Raw genomic sequence first — 16,952 nt, forward strand, 5'->3', positions numbered from 1 at the left:
ACTATCCATCTCCCAACATGGCTGCTGCTTCACCCACTGAGTTCCTCTGGCTTCTTTGTGTGTTGCTTCAGATTTCCAGCATCTGTCACCTTTCGTATCTCCACTTCATCATAAAGCTACCAATCAATGACCATCTCCAACACAATGGAATTACCATTACCGTGTTCCTTACAATCAACATCCTGGAAGTTGCCATTGAAGAGACACTCAACTGAACCAGCCACATCAATAATACCTCAACAAAATAGCAGGTCAGAGGCTGCTTCCCACCTGCACCCCCACAACTAGTGAATGACTCACCACCTGGCACCACAAAGCCTTTGGACATTTATAAGACCTAAACCAGAGGTGTGATGGTATACTCTATGACTTACCAGATGAGACCAGCACCAATACTTAAGAACCTCAATACCAACCAGAGCAAAGCAAATGCTTAGTTGTTCTGTAGATGGAAAGAATTCACACGGAGTTTGGAGTTCACCTTTAGAATAAAATTCCTCTTTGTTACAAGCAGACATCAACAGAGGAGTCATTTGTCCTGGAATGCCCAGAATGTACAAGCTCCTTACAGAAAGCGGTGGGAATTGACCCGGGTCACTGACTCTGTGATAGGGTCACACTAACCGACATGTCTTATGAAGAAAGGTTGAGCAAGCTGGGGCTTTTCTCTTTGGAGCGAAGGAAAGGTGTCTTGATAGAGGTGTACAAGATGATTATGATAAGGAGTATAGATCAAGTAGACAGCCAGAGACTTTTCCAAGAGAAATGGCTAATAAGAGTGAACATAATTTTAAGGAGATTGGAGGAAAGTAGAGGGGCAATGTCAGAGGTAAGTTCTTCATACAGAAAGTGGTTGATGCATGGAATGCTCTGCCGGGGTGGTGGTAGAGGCAGATATGTTGGGGGTGTTTAAGAAACTTTTAGACAGACACGTGAATGATAGAAAAATGGAGGGCTATGTAGGAGGGAAGAGTGAGATTGATCTCAGAGGAGGTTGACACAACATCGTGGGACAAAGGGTCTGTACTGTGCTGTAATGTTCTATGTTCTATATTTAAATTATTTCTAATCTACTTTACCCCAAGTACCTCTATCCCACATGTGCTATGTGTATATAGAGTGAGGTAAGCCTTTTGTACTGTTGAGCTTCAGTGTCTATGTCCTATGTGAGCTGAGTGCATTTCTGCGTATTGCTTATATGTACAATAGCAAGCTTATATCCTGGAGTTTTATGAAGCCATTTCTAGGCTAGTAGCCAGGTATGAGTACACAATGGCTCACTTTAACCTCAGTTTGTGACTCAGGCTAGCTGAACCTGTTACAGAGTTCCAACGCTTGGTACCAACCCCGCAGGGTCCCCCTTTATCTCTCTGTGACTGTACCATCATTAACAAACTGCTTCTCTGTTCTGGCACAGAACTGAATCATCTCCTCCTGGTGCACAAGGCAAGTATAATAAAAGACCAAGGCTTTGTTTCTCCCACTCTGTCTGCCCACTCCATACCTGGCAGGTGTGACACAGTTCTGCCCCTGTGCACACCATACAATGAAGCCTACTAGGAACCAAATACATCAACATACACTGTCCAACATGTCTAAAGCAGACTCCACTGGTTGGGCTAACACAAGCACAGGCCCATCGGGCTGCCAACACTTTAACCTACTCCAAGATCAACCTAACCCTTCCCTCCCAAAGAACCCTCTATATTTCTTTCATCCATGTGTCTATCTAAAAATCTCTTAAATATTCTTTATGTACCTGCCTCTACCACTACCCCCGGCAGCATGTTTCATGCACCTACCACTCTGTGGTAAAAACCTACCTCTGACATCCCCCATATACTTTCCTCCAATCACCTTAAAGTATGTCCTCTCGTATTAGCCACTGGCACCTTGGCAAACAGAGCTGGCTGTCCAGAACTGAGCTCCTTTCCATCTTCTGATGTGGGCTGGCAGTTTTACGCTGCCCAGTGTTCCAAATGCATAGCTCTCTACTCAGCATCTGAAAGTGGGTGAAGTTTGAACAGGATATTGTTTTAAGCAGAAATAACCTGCCCATGTGATTCCTCATCTAATAGAAACAATCAATTACACAGCTAATCATCTGCCCAACCCAAACTCTGCCCCCCCCCCACATTCCCCACCCCACCCCCCCAGCCCCCGGCTCCACTGTGCTCTGGAACAGCAGCAGAGGTAAGCTTTGCCGGAAGAGGTGAAATGAAACACAAGCTAAACAAAGTTGTCTCATATGAATTTGGAGTCTATGTCATGCAGCTGAGGTGGATTTCTGTTCAAAGGCCTTTCTCTGCAGAGTTTCAAGCTGCAATCTGTGCAATTGTTTCCCTTACACTTCTAAAAACCCTGGACAAAACTTTCTGTAAATATTCAATGGGTCAGACAGCATTTGCAGAGAAAAAACAGAGGCAACCTATCAGGTCATTTCAACCATTTTCTGTTTTTATTTCAGATTCGCTACGTGTGCAGTTTCGTTGATTTTCAATCACTGGAGAATCTTTTTTTTTGGTTTTGTAGGTAGAATCAAACGTGAAGGCTGAGATTACACTTTAGTTAAGCTGTAACCACATAAAACATCAAAATCTGGGGACAGCACGGCAGCGTAACAGTTGGGGTAACACTATTACAGCACCAGCGACTTGGGCTCAGTTCCACTGCTGTCTGTAAGGAGTTTGTATGTTCTCCCCAGGACCCTGTGGTCCACCAGGTGCTCCAGTTTCTTCCCACATTCCAAAGACGTACCGGTAGTAGATTAATTGTCACACGGGTGTAAGTGGATGGTGCAGGCTCGTTGAGCTGGAAGGGCCTGTTACTATGTTGTATCTCTACAAATAAAAAAAAACAAAATTAGTTAGACCACAATCTGGAGGATTGTGTGCGTTGTAGGTCACAACACCTCAGGAAGAACATGATTGCACCGGATAGGGTGCATAGCAGATGTTGCGTGAGGTGTGGAGTACAACTATGAGGACGGACTGAAGAAACTCAGTATTCCTTGGTGCAGAGGAGGCTGAGGAGAACCTCAGAGGCATAATTAGCGTAGGAAATGAGAAAGCTTTCCTCTTGGCAGAAGGCTTGGGTTTAAGGTAATGGACAGGAGATTTTGGGAGGATTTGTAGAGGAATTTTTTCACCCTTATGTCATTGAATTCTAAGTTCACTGCCTGAGGGTGTGGTAGAGGCAGGTCCACTCACAATGTTTAAGAAATATTTAATTTTTTTGTAAGTGGTGGGAGGGGAGGGTTGATGTTTGATGTTTTTCTTTGAATGGGTTGTTTCCATGGTTCTTCTTTGTTTCGTGACTCTCTGCAGGGTAGATGAATTTCAGGGATGTATACTGCATGCATACTTTGATAATACATGCACTTTGAAATGAAAACTCTAAAAGTTATGATCTGGAAAGCTAGGAGACAAGAGCAGGAAAATGGCATTAATATTGATAGCACTTAGCTCACAGGGGTACTAAGCAATACCACAGACAGGATGAGCTTCAAGTCCTGTAACTAACCCTGATCTGTCAAGGACTGTGTGGTGTTTCCTGTGCATCAGCCGACCCACGTTAAGCAAAGTCATGCACACGCATTCTCCATTGAGGGATCCACCCTAACGTCCCAGTTATGTGTGAATCACAGATCTGCCTCCACAGCCACCTGAGGATGCACCAATAGACAACCCCTTAGGAGAACAAAATACTCGACTCGAGTCATCGCACTACGGCTGCTGCTGTGTTGTGAGACGTTAGTGCTACGTTGGTCTGTATAGAGCTGACCACCAATGCAGCAGCATCTGCCAGTCATCTTGACCAGGTCTCTACCAGAGCATCACAGCCATTTCCAGGGCTCGAGTTCAGAAGGATGTCAATGCTTCACTGAGCACACAGAGAAGACTTACTAAAACGGCACTCCAGCTTGAAGCTGGGGGTGTGCACTGTAGAGATGTTTCAACAATCCATTGCTAGTAATAGAGTCACTGAGTCATAGAATGCAGAAGAAGGCCCTTCAGCCCATTTAGTCCATGCCAGCCTCATTCTCTGCCTAGTCCTATCTACCTGCACCGGGATTCTATGTACCTAACCAAACCTCTTAACCGTAACAACTGCAGCTGCATTCATCACCTCCACTGGCAGCTTGTTCCATACCAGCTCAACCCCAATGAGTGAAAAAGTTTCCCCTCAGATTCCTCTTAAATATTTCACCTTTCAACCTAAAACCTCTGATTCTAGTCTGTCCAGTTCTAATCTTTCCCACGGCTCTGCCATCTACTGCCAGGGGTGGTGGTAGAGGCAGATACATTAGGGGCATTTAAGAAAATCTCAGATAGTCACATGGATAATAGAGAAATGGAAGGTTATGTAGGAGGGGAGGGCTAGATTGCTCTCACAGTAGGTTAAAAAGTCGGCACAACATTGTGGGCCAAAGCGCCCATACTATGGTGCTGTGTTCTGTGTTCTATTATTGTCCTTCCTGGAAGGAGATCAGGCACCTTTGCCCACCTGGCCTTTACTGTGGGGAGCTCATCTGCAATGATGCTACCACCAGTGTATCATAATGTAGAAAGGCAGAGAGCAATTGGCGAGCCAGTTGGGTACATGCTGGTTCTGAGGCAGGTGACGGGTGGCTGTCAGAGATGGAATGTGGGCTTTGGGGGTTTGAAGTGGTGTGTGTGTGTGTGTGTGTGTGTGTGTGTGTGTGTGGTGGCTGGACTGTAGGTTAACGTAGACCATCAACCTGAAACCTTAACTTTTTCTCTCCACATATCCTCTGTTGGACTGCTGAGTCTTTTCTGAATCTTCTATCTTTATTTCAGATTTCCTGCAGTGGCGGCTTTTTCTTTTTCATTTTCTGCTCCCCCTGACTCCTTCCTCAGAACTGATTCTGTGAGCTTCCTCTGGCTCCTCCTTGCAGTTCCCCACCGTCCCTTGCAGATTCCTGGTCTCACTGCGGTTTGAACAGCCTCGGTCTTTGCTCATTGATGACCTCTCCGTGACCAGACCTGGGTTTGCTGCTCTCCTTCTTCTCCCCTCATTTAGGTGCTGGGGCTATTCCACAACACCCACCTGCCTTTCCTCAGAGCGAACCTCTCGGGAGCTCAGCTCCTTGTCCCAAACAGTCGCCACCTGTGAAGGCCCTAATGCCTGTACCACAGGGAATCCCTGATTCCAGTCCCTCTCAGGACTGGTCTTTTAACTCTCCTCAATCCCTCCACCACTTCCTGCAACCGTGGAGAATCGTCCTCCCACCCCGTGACCCACATCAGCTTCCTCTGTCGCTCCTCACACACCTACGCATCGCCTGTCAGCTGCTTAGCCTCTGTGTGACATTGGTCGGATGACCACAGGAGTGGGGGCAATCTAGAATTCACCCCTTAGCAGCGCCAGGTCAATTTGTCCCTGCCGGTAAGAATCACACCTCTGTTACCTCATCAAGCACAGATGCCCCTGGGTTGTTCAACTGATCAAACTTTCGCTCCTAAGATCAGGATATTCGTAACTGCAGTTCCCTCACAACCTTCACGCCAATATGTATTGCTTACCATCTGTGAACGCTAGACAGGGTATCTGTCAGGTAAACGTGTAACCATTTAAATTTTGGACACATTTCTTATCACGTCCACCCAGCCTCTCATCCTAATTACCCAACAACACACGAGGTATTGGAGAAACTCAACAGACCACACACTATCTATGGAGTGGATTAAAAAGTCAACATTTTGGGCCAGGAGCCTTCATTAGGACTGAAAAGGAAGGGGAAGGAAGAGAGAAGAGAAAGGAGAGGGGAGAGGAATGAGTACAAGGTGGCAGGACGTTGGTGAAGGCGGGTGAGAGGGAAGTTAGGTGGATGGGGGAGTGGGGGGTGAAGTGAGAAGCTAGATGGAAATATGAAAGGGCTGAAGCAGAAGAAGGAACCTGATACAAGAGGAGAGTGGACCATGGAAAAAGGGCAAGGAGGATGGGCAAGTGAGGAGAGGGCAAATGGTAAATAGGGAGCAGATAGGAGAATGTGAAAGAGAAGGAGGGAAGAGGGAATAACGACTGGAACTTAGAGAAATCTACAGTGCCGTGCAGAAGTTTTAGGTTCATGTAAAAAAATTCTGTGAAGAGAACATGCTTTCAAAAATAATGACATGAAAAGTTTCTAAATATCAAAAAAATTACTATAAAGATCAGTAAATGGTAAAATATTAAATCAAATCAATATCTGGTGTGACCACCTTTTGCCCTTAAACAACATCAATTCTCTTAGGTACACTGTCATGCAGTTTTATAAGAAAATCGGCTGGTATGTTGTTCCAAACATCTTGGAAAATTTGCCACTTTTCCTCTGCAGACTTTGGCTGCCTCGCTTGCTTCTGTCTCGCCAGGTAATCCCAGACAGTCTGGATAATGTTGAGATCAGGGCTCTGTAAAGGCCATACCATCTGAAACCATATAAAAAACCTAGAGTGCCTAAGACTTTCGCACAGTACTGTACACTCACGCAGTCAGGTTGGAAGCTACCTAGGTGGAATATGAGGTGTTGCTCCTCCAACCTGAGAGTGGCCTCATCATGGTGGGACACTCTTGATTGCAACTAGACCATTGGGATGCTACTACAATAACAGTGACTACCTGACTGAAAATCAATACCTAACCAAACAATTTGATACTTATACCTGGCAATGAATGAATGTGAGTGACAATGTAAAACTAGTTCCTATCTCGGGAATCTTGCCCCTCGCCTTAGTCAGAAATGATTGCTTGACCTGGAAAGTGTGACCTTACAGTGATTTGATCTACTTGTTACCAATGTGAAACATGGTGCTTCAACACACAATTCATCAATTGTGTCCCACCGCATGAGATGCAAGAGCCAGGCCATGCAAAGGCTAAAAATAAACATTGCTTGGAATTCAATGAGGAGTTTCTCAATGCTGAACTAGTCTGGAGTGTTAACACCTCAGTTCATCTCCCTGTCTACTGGATGCTACCAGAGTCAATTCAGGCCTGTAAGCCACACTGGGCATCATGAATATCACTGAACTTCAGAACAAGCCTTCAAACCCTCGCAAAGTGGCAATCCTCCGAGAAAAGTATGCCTTGAGATTACAGATCTTAAGTGAGGTGCTTAAAGAAGGTACAGAAATGGTGCAGAAAGTCATTTAGATGAATGCACCAGAGCTAAGGCTTTTCCCGTTAGAGCGAAGGAGGATGAGAGGTTACTTGATATGGGTGTATAAAATGGTAAGATGATAGAGTGGACAGCCAGCATCTTTTTTTTCCAGAGCATAAGTGGTTAATACAAAGGCATGATATTAAGGTGATTAGAGGGAAGTGTGGGGGTGGATGTCAAAAGTAAGTGGGAAGAGTGGTAGCTGTGTGGAACACGCTGCCAGGGGTGGTGCTAGAGGCAGATATTAGATTAGATTAGATTAGATTATGAGGACACTCAGTCCTCGTTTATTGTCATTTAGAAATGCATGCATTAAAAAATGATACAACATTCCTCCAGAAAGATATCACAGAAACACAGGACAAACCAAGACTAAAACTGACAAAACCACATAATTATAACATATAGTTACAACAGTGCAAAGCAATACCGTAATTTGATAAAGAGCAGACCATGGTCACGGTAAAAAAAAAGTCTCAAGTCCCGACAGCCCCATCATCTCACGCAGGCGGTAGAAGGGAGAAACTCTCCCTGCCATGAACTCCAAGTGCCGCAAACTTGCCGATGCATTAGAAGCACCCAACCGCAGCCGACTCTGAGTCTGTCCGAAAACTTCGAGCCTCCGACCAGCCCTCCAATACCAAGCACCATCTCTGCAGAGCGCTTTGACCCTGCCCCGGCCGCCGAGCAACAAGCAAAGCCAAGGACTCGGGGCCTTCCCCTCCGAAGATTCTGGATCACACAGTAGCAGCAGCAGCGAAACAGGCATTTCAGAAGTTTCACTAGATGTTCCTCCGTGCTCTCACGTCTGTCTCCATCAAATCAGGATTGTGCATGGCACCCTACTTGACAGATAACAGATATCATTCACCGGAGTGGCCGCTGGAAGCTGCGTCGCGCTGTCATCTTCTCCTCCCGCCTTTGAATATCCGTTACATATCTGATATGTAACAGATATTCAAAGAGCCTCTTAGAAAGGAACATGGATGAAAGAAAAATGGAGGGCAATGTGTTAGATTAATCTTGGAGAAGGCTACAAAGTTGACACATGGGCTAATGAGCCTCTACTCTGCTGTACTATTCTATGTTCTATTTAACAGGATTGTCACAACCACTAACTACTCTGAATTTCCTAGTCCTACGTCCTGTGTGCAAGATGGAGCCACGCTGTTGGGGAGCTGCTCTCTCCTGGACCATATGCGCACCTTCCATCTCCTTCTGGAGCACTCCACCAGGTGACCAGTTCGGCTTTAGTTCCTTGTGTCACTGGGTGAATGATGAATTCTTCCCATGATCTGTGTGTGCTCGCATTGGTTCCGTCAGCAGCGAGCCATTATGGGTTTTGCTCACTTATAGTATGCACCTCCTCACCACAGGCTGAAGCCACTGCCCCATCGCGGACGGGTCAGTAGGTAGCGAGAAGGACAGCAGCGGACTGGCTGAGATTGTGAGCAATACCCACTCTGAAGGAGGAGAAAAGAGTCATGCTCCATATAGGTCATAGCTATTCCACAAATTATTTTTCTTACTCCACATCTTCTTACAACATAGAAAGAGAGCATTTGGCCCATTAACTCTCTATGGCATCACAGGTAGTTAGGCTAGTAGAGAGAGCTTTTGCCACACTGGCCTTCACAAATCAAGGCACTGGGCATAGGAGTTGGGATGTTACGTTGAAGCTATTTAAGATGCTGGTGAGGCTGAGTTTGAAGTATTGTATGTAGCTCTGGTCACTCATTGATTGCTGATATTTGTATTCCAATTGATTTCAAATCTATATAATCTAATTCCAGCTAAAACCTACCAGTCTTTGTAGCATCACTTCCCTCTTCCGCTCTAAAACAGGTGCTGATTGACCTATGGAGTTCTTCCAGCATGCTGTTTTTAGTTGATTTTGCATATGTATGGTTGCATTTGAAGTTGTATTACAAGTTCAATCATATAATTGTATTAGTCATGTAAATATTTTCAGCATTCTGATGGATCCAGGGCTATGGTATGCAAACAAGATATCAATAAGCTTGAAACAGTGCAGAGAAAATTTACACGGATGTTCCTGAGACTTGAGGACCCTGTCCTGCAGAGAAGGTTGAATAGTTTAGGATTTTATTCCCTGGAGCATTTGGAGATTGAGGAGAGATCTTGTAGAGGAAATAAAAATCATGACAGATATAGACAGGGTGAATGCACACAAGCTTTCTCCCCCTCAAGTTCAGTGAGACTAGAACTAGAGGTCATAGGTTTAGACTAAAAGGTGAAATATTTAAGGGCACCCTGAGGGGGATCTTCTTCACTCAGAGGGTAGTGTGAGTGTTGAACCAACTACCAGTGGAAGTGGCAGATGCAGCTTTGATTGTAGCACTTAAGATTGGATTGGTACATGGATGGAGGGACTTGGGAGGGTATGGTCTGGTTACAGGTAGATGGAACTAGACAAAAGACCAGGTCGGCTTGAACTAGATGGGCCAAAGGGCTGCTTCTGTGCTGTAGTATTCTATGATGCTGTGATTCTAAGTCTATAATGGCTGTCAGACAATCCTGTCAGTTTCGCCCCACCACTTATTTCCTGGAACATATTCTCTGTTGCATTCCTAGCGACTTCCCTCATTCTCCTGGCTCCCACCTTTACACGAGGGGCTGATTCACTCACCAACCCACATCCGTTTGTGATGTGGGACAAGCCAGTCAAAGGGAGAATGCACAAACTTTACACAGCACTGGAGGTTGGAATCGAACTTGGATCGCTGGAGCTGTACAGCAGCATCATTAGCTGCGGCACCACCGCATCTACCTCAGCATTTCTGGGAATGCCAGGCTACTAGAAAGCTGTGGTGCCTCGCTAGCTCCTTTGAAGACAAACTCAGGGTAAAATTCTGCTAGAACTGTAGGGAGTGAAAGCAGGCTAAGAATTGATCAGTGTCCATGGAGCCAAAGACAACGTCACAGTTCAAGCGTCGAACTTTCAGAATCAGAATCAGAATTAGGTTTATTATAAGACATAGGAGCAATATTGGGCTATTTGGCCCATTGAGTCTGCTCTACCCCCCTCAACCCATTTACCTATCTTCTCACCATAACCATTGACACCATTACCAATCAAGAACCTACCAACCTCCACTTTAAATGTACCCAATTACTTGACCTTCACAGCTATTTGTGGCAATGATTTCCACAAATTCACCACCCTCTGTCTAAAGAAATTCCCCTCACCTCTTTCTAAAGGGACATCCTTCTATTCTGAGGCTCTACCCCCTGGTCCTAGGCTCTCCTCATATATCACTGACATATGTAATGAACTTTGCGGTTTTGTGACAGCAATGCAGTGCAAGACATAAACAATTACTATAAGATACAAAAAAAAGTAAATAGTGCAAAGTAAAAGAGGAACAGTGGGTTCACGGACTGTTCAGAAATCTGATGGCGGAAGGGAGGAAGCTGTTTCTAAGACATTGAGTATGAGTCTTCAGGCTCCTGTAATTCTTCCCCAGTGGTATAAATGCCACATAGTGGCATCTGCACTGGGCTTCAAGGCGAGTGGTGCCAGGTTCGAACCCGGCCAGCTCCTTGTATACTTTCTGTCTGTGCTGGGTTGAGTGTCAAGCTAGCAACCCCGTCTCATAAAAAACTGACAAAAATGCCAAAGGAACAGCAAGGTTGCCACCCAATGCACCATGAGTCACAGAAAGGAACAACAAGAAGTCAAGTCATCACTTTTTACTGTCATTTCGACCATAACTGCTGGTACAGTACACAGTAAAAATGAGACAACGTTTTTCAGGACCATGGTGCTACATGAAATAATACGAAAACTTACAATGAACTATGTAAAACAACACAAAACTACACTAGACTCCTGACCTACCCAGGACTGCATAAAGTGCACAAAACAGTGCAGGCATTACAATAAATAAAAAACAAGACAATAGGCACAGTAGAGGGCAGTAGGTTGGTGTCAGTCCAGGCTCTGGGTATTGAGGAGTCTGATGGCTTGGGGGAAGAAACTGTTACATAGTCTGGTTGTGAAAGCCCGAATACTTCGGTGCCTTTTTCCAGATGGCACGAAAGGGAGAAGAGTTTGTATGAGGGGTGTGTGGGGTCCTTCATAATGCTGTTTGCTTTACAGGTACAGTGTGTGGTGTAAATGTCTGTAATGGTGGGAAGAGAGACCCCAATGATCTTCTCAGCTGACCTCACCATCCGCTGCAGGCTCTTGGTGAGGGACCAGGTGAGATTCTCTGCCAGGTGAACACCAAGAAATTTGGTTCTTTTAACGATCTCTACAGAGGAGTCGTCGATGTTCAGCAGAGAGTGGTCGCTCCGTGTCCTCCTGAAGTCAACAACCATCTCTTTTGTTTTGTTCACATTCAGAGACAGGTTATTGGCTCTGCACCAGTCCGTTAGCCGCTGCACCTCCTCTCTGTATGCTGACTCATTGTCCTTGCTGATGAGATCCACCATGGTCGTGTCATCAGCGAACTTGATGATGTGGTTCGAGCTGCGTGTTGCAGCACAGTCGTGGGTCAGTAGAGTGAACAGCAGTGGACTGAGGAGGTTTGTGCCCATGATGGAGCTGGCTACGTCTAACCCTAACCCTCTGCAGCCTCTTTCAATCCTGTGCATTGGAGCCTCCAGACTGGGGGTGGGGGGGTGTGCAGGTGGGGATGCAACCAGTCAGAATGCTCTCCACAGTGCATCTGTACAACTTTGCCAGAGACTTTGGTGACGTACTAAATCTCCTCAAACTCCCAAAGAAGTAGATTTGCTGACTTGCCTTCTTCATGATCAGATCATGGTTTAAACGGAATCTGTGCTGAAACTGTGGGCAGTGTTGAGGCACCAGATATCACAGTTAGGTTGAGGATTTTCAGCATGAAGCTGGTAACCACTCTGTGCTGAAAGGAGAGGTTCCAGGCTGCATGCTGTTGATGCTGCAGGCTGTCCTTCTCAGCTGCTCAGAATTTCATTCTGTGCTCGTGAACCTCTTCCACAGGCTGCCTCAGAGATATCCCCCTCTGTATCGCTGCTGCAGAGATCTCCTTCCAGGCTTTTACTACGGCCTTCCCTAAATCCTGGCCTATGCTTTGTTCATGGCATCATGTGCAGATCCCATGTCTTGATTACACTGGGTATCGGTCTGGAGTTGGAATTGGTTTATAACACTGAGATACAGTGAAAAGCTAGTCTTCCACACTGTTCATACAGATCAACTAATTACACAGTTCTTTGAAGCGGAACAAGGTAAAACAATACCAGAATGCACAACAAAGTATAACAGCTACAGAGAACGTGCAGTGCAGGTACACGATAAGGTGCAAGGTCGGAACAAGATAGATTGTGAGGTCAAGAGTCCATCTTATTTTATGACGCCACTCTTCCATCGCCTTATAACAGTGTGATAGAAACTGCCTTTAAGCCTGGGGGTATGTTTTCAGGCCTTAGTATCTTCTGCCTTTGGGCAAGGGAAGAAGGGAGAATGTTCAGGGTGGATGGAGCCTTTGGTTATGTTGGTTGCTTTACTGAGGCAGCAAGAAGTGCAGATAAAGCCCGTTGCTTGGGACATTAAATTGAGGGTATTATTATTGTTACTATCATTATTACTGGTTCCCTGTTCTCCCAGTATTTCGTTCTTTAGCCTTCTTGGTGACCTAAGAGGAGAAAAGCACTTGACTATGGTTCTGAAGGGAAGGCCATCATCATTGATAAATTGGAAGGGATTATCAGGTGAGTTTTGGGCAGATGGGGCCCGTCGGCCTTGGACGGCAGCCCACCAAGGAGAAGGAAAATTCCGATTTTAAACCTCTGCTGCCTTGTGGCCATACTCACCCATGGGAAAGGCTTCGGGAGTAAACCACGAGGAAGAAATCTGGAGGCGGGTTCCCTAAGGCAGTTTGATGTTGTTCACAACATCACTCTGGCAACCTCTGCGACGAAACTGGTGCCAACTGTATCAGCGCTTGCCCTTCCCTTGGACTACATCAGTGACGTGGAGAGAGAGATTCCCATGCATGGGCAACAGCCAATTCTTCAAATCTCCCTGCCCAGGCTTGCACCCTGGAGAGGGCACAGTCCACCAGAAGCGTCAATTCCATGACCCCCTGGGATTGACGGCTACCTACTACTATCAGGTGAGTGGGAAGCCTGCTCTCTGAGGAAAGGTCATTAATGAGGATACTTCATTCTATAGTTTGAACCCTGTCATTGGCCGTGGGGTGGTAATGGCTGCTGTGTAACAATTGCCATGCTCTCTTGTGAGAGATTAAATAATGTTGCTGACCCCTCCCCCACGGGTCGGCGCCAGTGCCTCTGGTTGATTTCTAGTGACCCGCCAGAGAGAGGTGAAGGTGTGACATTGAGGTAAATGTTCAGGTGATACAGCCTCTGCGGTGGACCAGCTTCCAGCTTCTGTGGGCCGTACTATACGTGAGCTTTTGTACTGTAAGAGGAGATTGGTGCTAATCGAAGCTGAGGCCAGTGGATCTCCAAGCCCCCAGAAATCAGGACTTCTCTAATCCTCACTGCAGAGAATGTCCGAGCCTCTCTCACTGAATCTACACGTTCTCGCCCTCTCACCTAACACCCCTCCTTCCTCCACCAGCAACCCAGAGTGTGCTTGGCTGCTGAGGGCATTGGGTTGGGCCTGGTCAGGTGGCGCAGAGGTTGCTATAGCATACACATCTCTCTGGGCATAATCCCACTTCAAATATTTCTTCAAATATTTGCACAGGGAGATCTGATCAGGTGTTTAACATTACACGCAGCACCTGTTTACCACTTACAGAAGTAATCAGATCCAAAACGTGGTCCTGAATCTGCGTTAGAAATCCATCAGCTGTGAGCCTACTCAAACAGAGAAGAACGAGGCCATCTAGTGGTTTCATCTCTGGATGTCAGGGAGATTCGCAAAGGCTTGAATGATCCCGAATATTCTTCAGGAAAGGGAGCCTCTTGCCCCCTGCTGGTTTGACGTACATGTGACAGGTCACTCACTACCACATCCTGAGAACAAATGTAAAGGAAGAAGCATCTAGCTTGCACAGTGTCACGGAAAGGGCGGCACTCCCTCAGACCTGGTTTCCAAGGACCACCGCCCTCCTCCAATCCAGTGTCGGGGAAGCGTCCATGACAGTACTGGAGAAAGGCACTCCGGCCCTCCTGTTGACACCCACTAGTTTAGATCCAACCATCTGCTTTAGGGATGGGAATGGAGATGGTACCTAACCAGTTCCAGGAAAGTCAAATATCTGAGGCTTTTGTTCTTGTTTAGTCTTTCACTGATTGCCGCCTAGGCCTTAATGAGACTGGGAGCCAGTTCTCTGCAGGGCAGTTTTTATAGGCGATTGACTCCTGTGCTTCTGCAGGCCCTGGTGACCCCTTGGCATCTGATTCAAATTTACTGCTTAAATTGCTGCGACCGATCGGGCAGATGAAATAAAAACGAAAGGAGCTGTGGCTGTGTCTTTATATTGCTGCTAGTGACACACACATTTTGCTAATGCCCACTGTAGCACACTGCAGCTTCAAAGTTATTCCTGGCCTGGATCTCTGACCAGAAACAGATGTCAGTATCTGCGACCTTCGAGGATTTGCTTGACCTTCATAGATTAGCTCAGTGCAGAGAGGCCTCTCCGTTGTCCGATTCCTCTCCACCCCTCTGAAATATTTTCAATCTTGCAGCTCAAACTTTACTCAAAGAGGTAATGAAATTTTTAAAAAAACAACCATTTTTTTTTACCAAGGTGCCACGTTTACCTGGCAAGCCCTTGATCTGACTTAGTTTTGTCTCTGGGTCATGTTCACCAGACAAAAAATAATAAAGTAATTTTTTACTTCAATATTTCAATTAGAGAAAAATGTACTTTCCCCCAAATTAATAATGCCTTCAACACTGAAAAAGTAACTCTCCACTAATCCAGCCCGCTCAGGACTTTGCCTGGTGCTGGTCAATGGATGTTACTCTAACCCAGTTTCATTTTAATTGTTTTGATGCTAGACAGCTCCAGAATAGTCAGCCTGGTAGTTTTAAAGGGAATGCATTAACTGGGATCTGGGTGGGTCCCAGGCAGCACAGAAATACATATCCTGACACCCTAATGCCAGCTCAGCAGGATACTTAAAAAACTGGAATTGGAATTGGTTTATTGTTGTCACACGCACCAAGATCCAGTGAAAAGCTTGTCTTGCTTACTGTTCATACAGATTAGATTTATTGCATAGTTCGTTGAGGTACATGGCCAAGTGGTTAAGGTGTTCGTCTAGTGATCTGAAAGTCGCTAGTTCCAGCCTCAGCTGTGGCAGCGTGTTTGTGTCCTTGAGCAAGGCACTTAACCGCACATTGCTCTAGTGTCCGTACGAGGAGTGGCGCCCCACACAGACTTCCAATCTGCGCCTTGTAAGGCATGAAAATGCCTGACGCTGGCCTCTCGTGGTCTGAGTCAACGTTCCCTCCCCTCCTCATTGAGGTAGAACAAGGTAAAGCAATAAGAATGCAGAATAAAGTGTAACAGCTACAGAGAAAGTGCAGTGCAGGCAGGCAATAGGGTACAAGGTCATAATGAGGTAGATTGCGAGGTCAGGGGTCCACCTTATCATTCCAGGGACTGTTCAAGAGACAGTGGTGTTGAAGTTGTCCTTGAGCCTAGTGGCATCTGCCTTCAGGCTTTTGGATTGGAGAGGGGAGAAGAGAGAATGTCCGGGGTGGTGGGTGATTGGATGTGGATTGTATGAGTCTCCCTCTATCGGGCTCCATAGTTTAGACAAAGGTCTTCAACCTGAACGGTTTAACCCACATATATGCATCAGGATTGGACTCTATCAACATATACTTAAAAACCCTTACAGTTTTAATGAAAGATAAAAAGATTTTACAGGTCTGGGCACAAAGGCCTTCCCGCAACATCACACTCAAATTTGACCTTCGTAAGTGATAGAGCCCTATTGTTAATTGCATAATAACAGTGTTAAATCTTTCATTTACAAAATCAATCTGTCACGCCCAAACGCAATTAAAAGGCAAGTATTGATAGATTTTGAGGTGGTAATATGAGTGGTTGGTAATGGAATCTGGGTTTCTTACAAACATTTTTATTCAGAATAACTCATCCTGTACCTGCCAATGACTCAGGGGAAGCTATTTTGTAGTCCTATTGATATGTACTGTTTCTTCGTGAAAAAAAATATGCAAGTGTTCATTGTCTTGGTCCAACCAAGTAAATCAGATCAGTTTTTTTGCGGGTGCTACTGACATGCTTGTTATTTTGATCGGGGGCCGAGCTGGTGTTTTCAGCGAGGCAAAAGCTTCGCACGCAATGCTTCTTAAAGCGGCGTTTAAAAGATAGCGTAAACTGGCTTTAAGCATGATTGAGCATGTTTAAAATTCAGTGAGATGTTTCACTTTGATGGCACTCAGAGAAAAGAGAGAAAACAAGAGGAATGTTATCCCCAACCTTTCTGCATTCCTGTGCTCCCTCGGTGTGACACTTTGACATTACCTAAATAAATAGTTAAAATACTCCACTGAAAGGTAATCTAAAAATAGCATTAACCCAGATATATTTCTTTGTACAGCTAACTGTTTTGCCTGCACTTGTTCCCCACTGATTTTATATATCAATCAGGTATGCATCGGGGTGCCTTTTAATTAGGTTCACTGAAGTGTCTAAACTGGCCGTTTCTTTGAGGTCAGGATACCACTTTGGACGCTTTAAATTAACTTAAACTTCCCTGTTTAACAAGCAAAGGTGAAAGGTTACTGTTGTTGCTCTATAAAGAGAAATCAGGACTGGAATGACAC

The 16,952-nt window shown here is 45.5% G+C and overlaps 1 long non-coding RNA gene across 1 annotated transcript in view; it reads right to left on the reverse strand.

The window, feature by feature from the left end:
• Nucleotides 1-2,450: 2,450 nt before the first annotated feature.
• Nucleotides 2,451-16,952, reverse strand: part of LOC140208075 (uncharacterized) — a 97,642-nt gene continuing 83,140 nt past the window's right edge. The window contains exon 4 of the long non-coding RNA XR_011888667.1: nucleotides 2,451-2,840. This is a non-coding gene — a long non-coding RNA (uncharacterized lncRNA). The remainder of the gene's footprint in view (nucleotides 2,841-16,952) is intronic.

Source organism: Mobula birostris, chromosome 2 (genome assembly GCF_030028105.1).
Source record: "Mobula birostris isolate sMobBir1 chromosome 2, sMobBir1.hap1, whole genome shotgun sequence".
NCBI lineage: Eukaryota > Metazoa > Chordata > Chondrichthyes > Myliobatiformes > Myliobatidae > Mobula > Mobula birostris.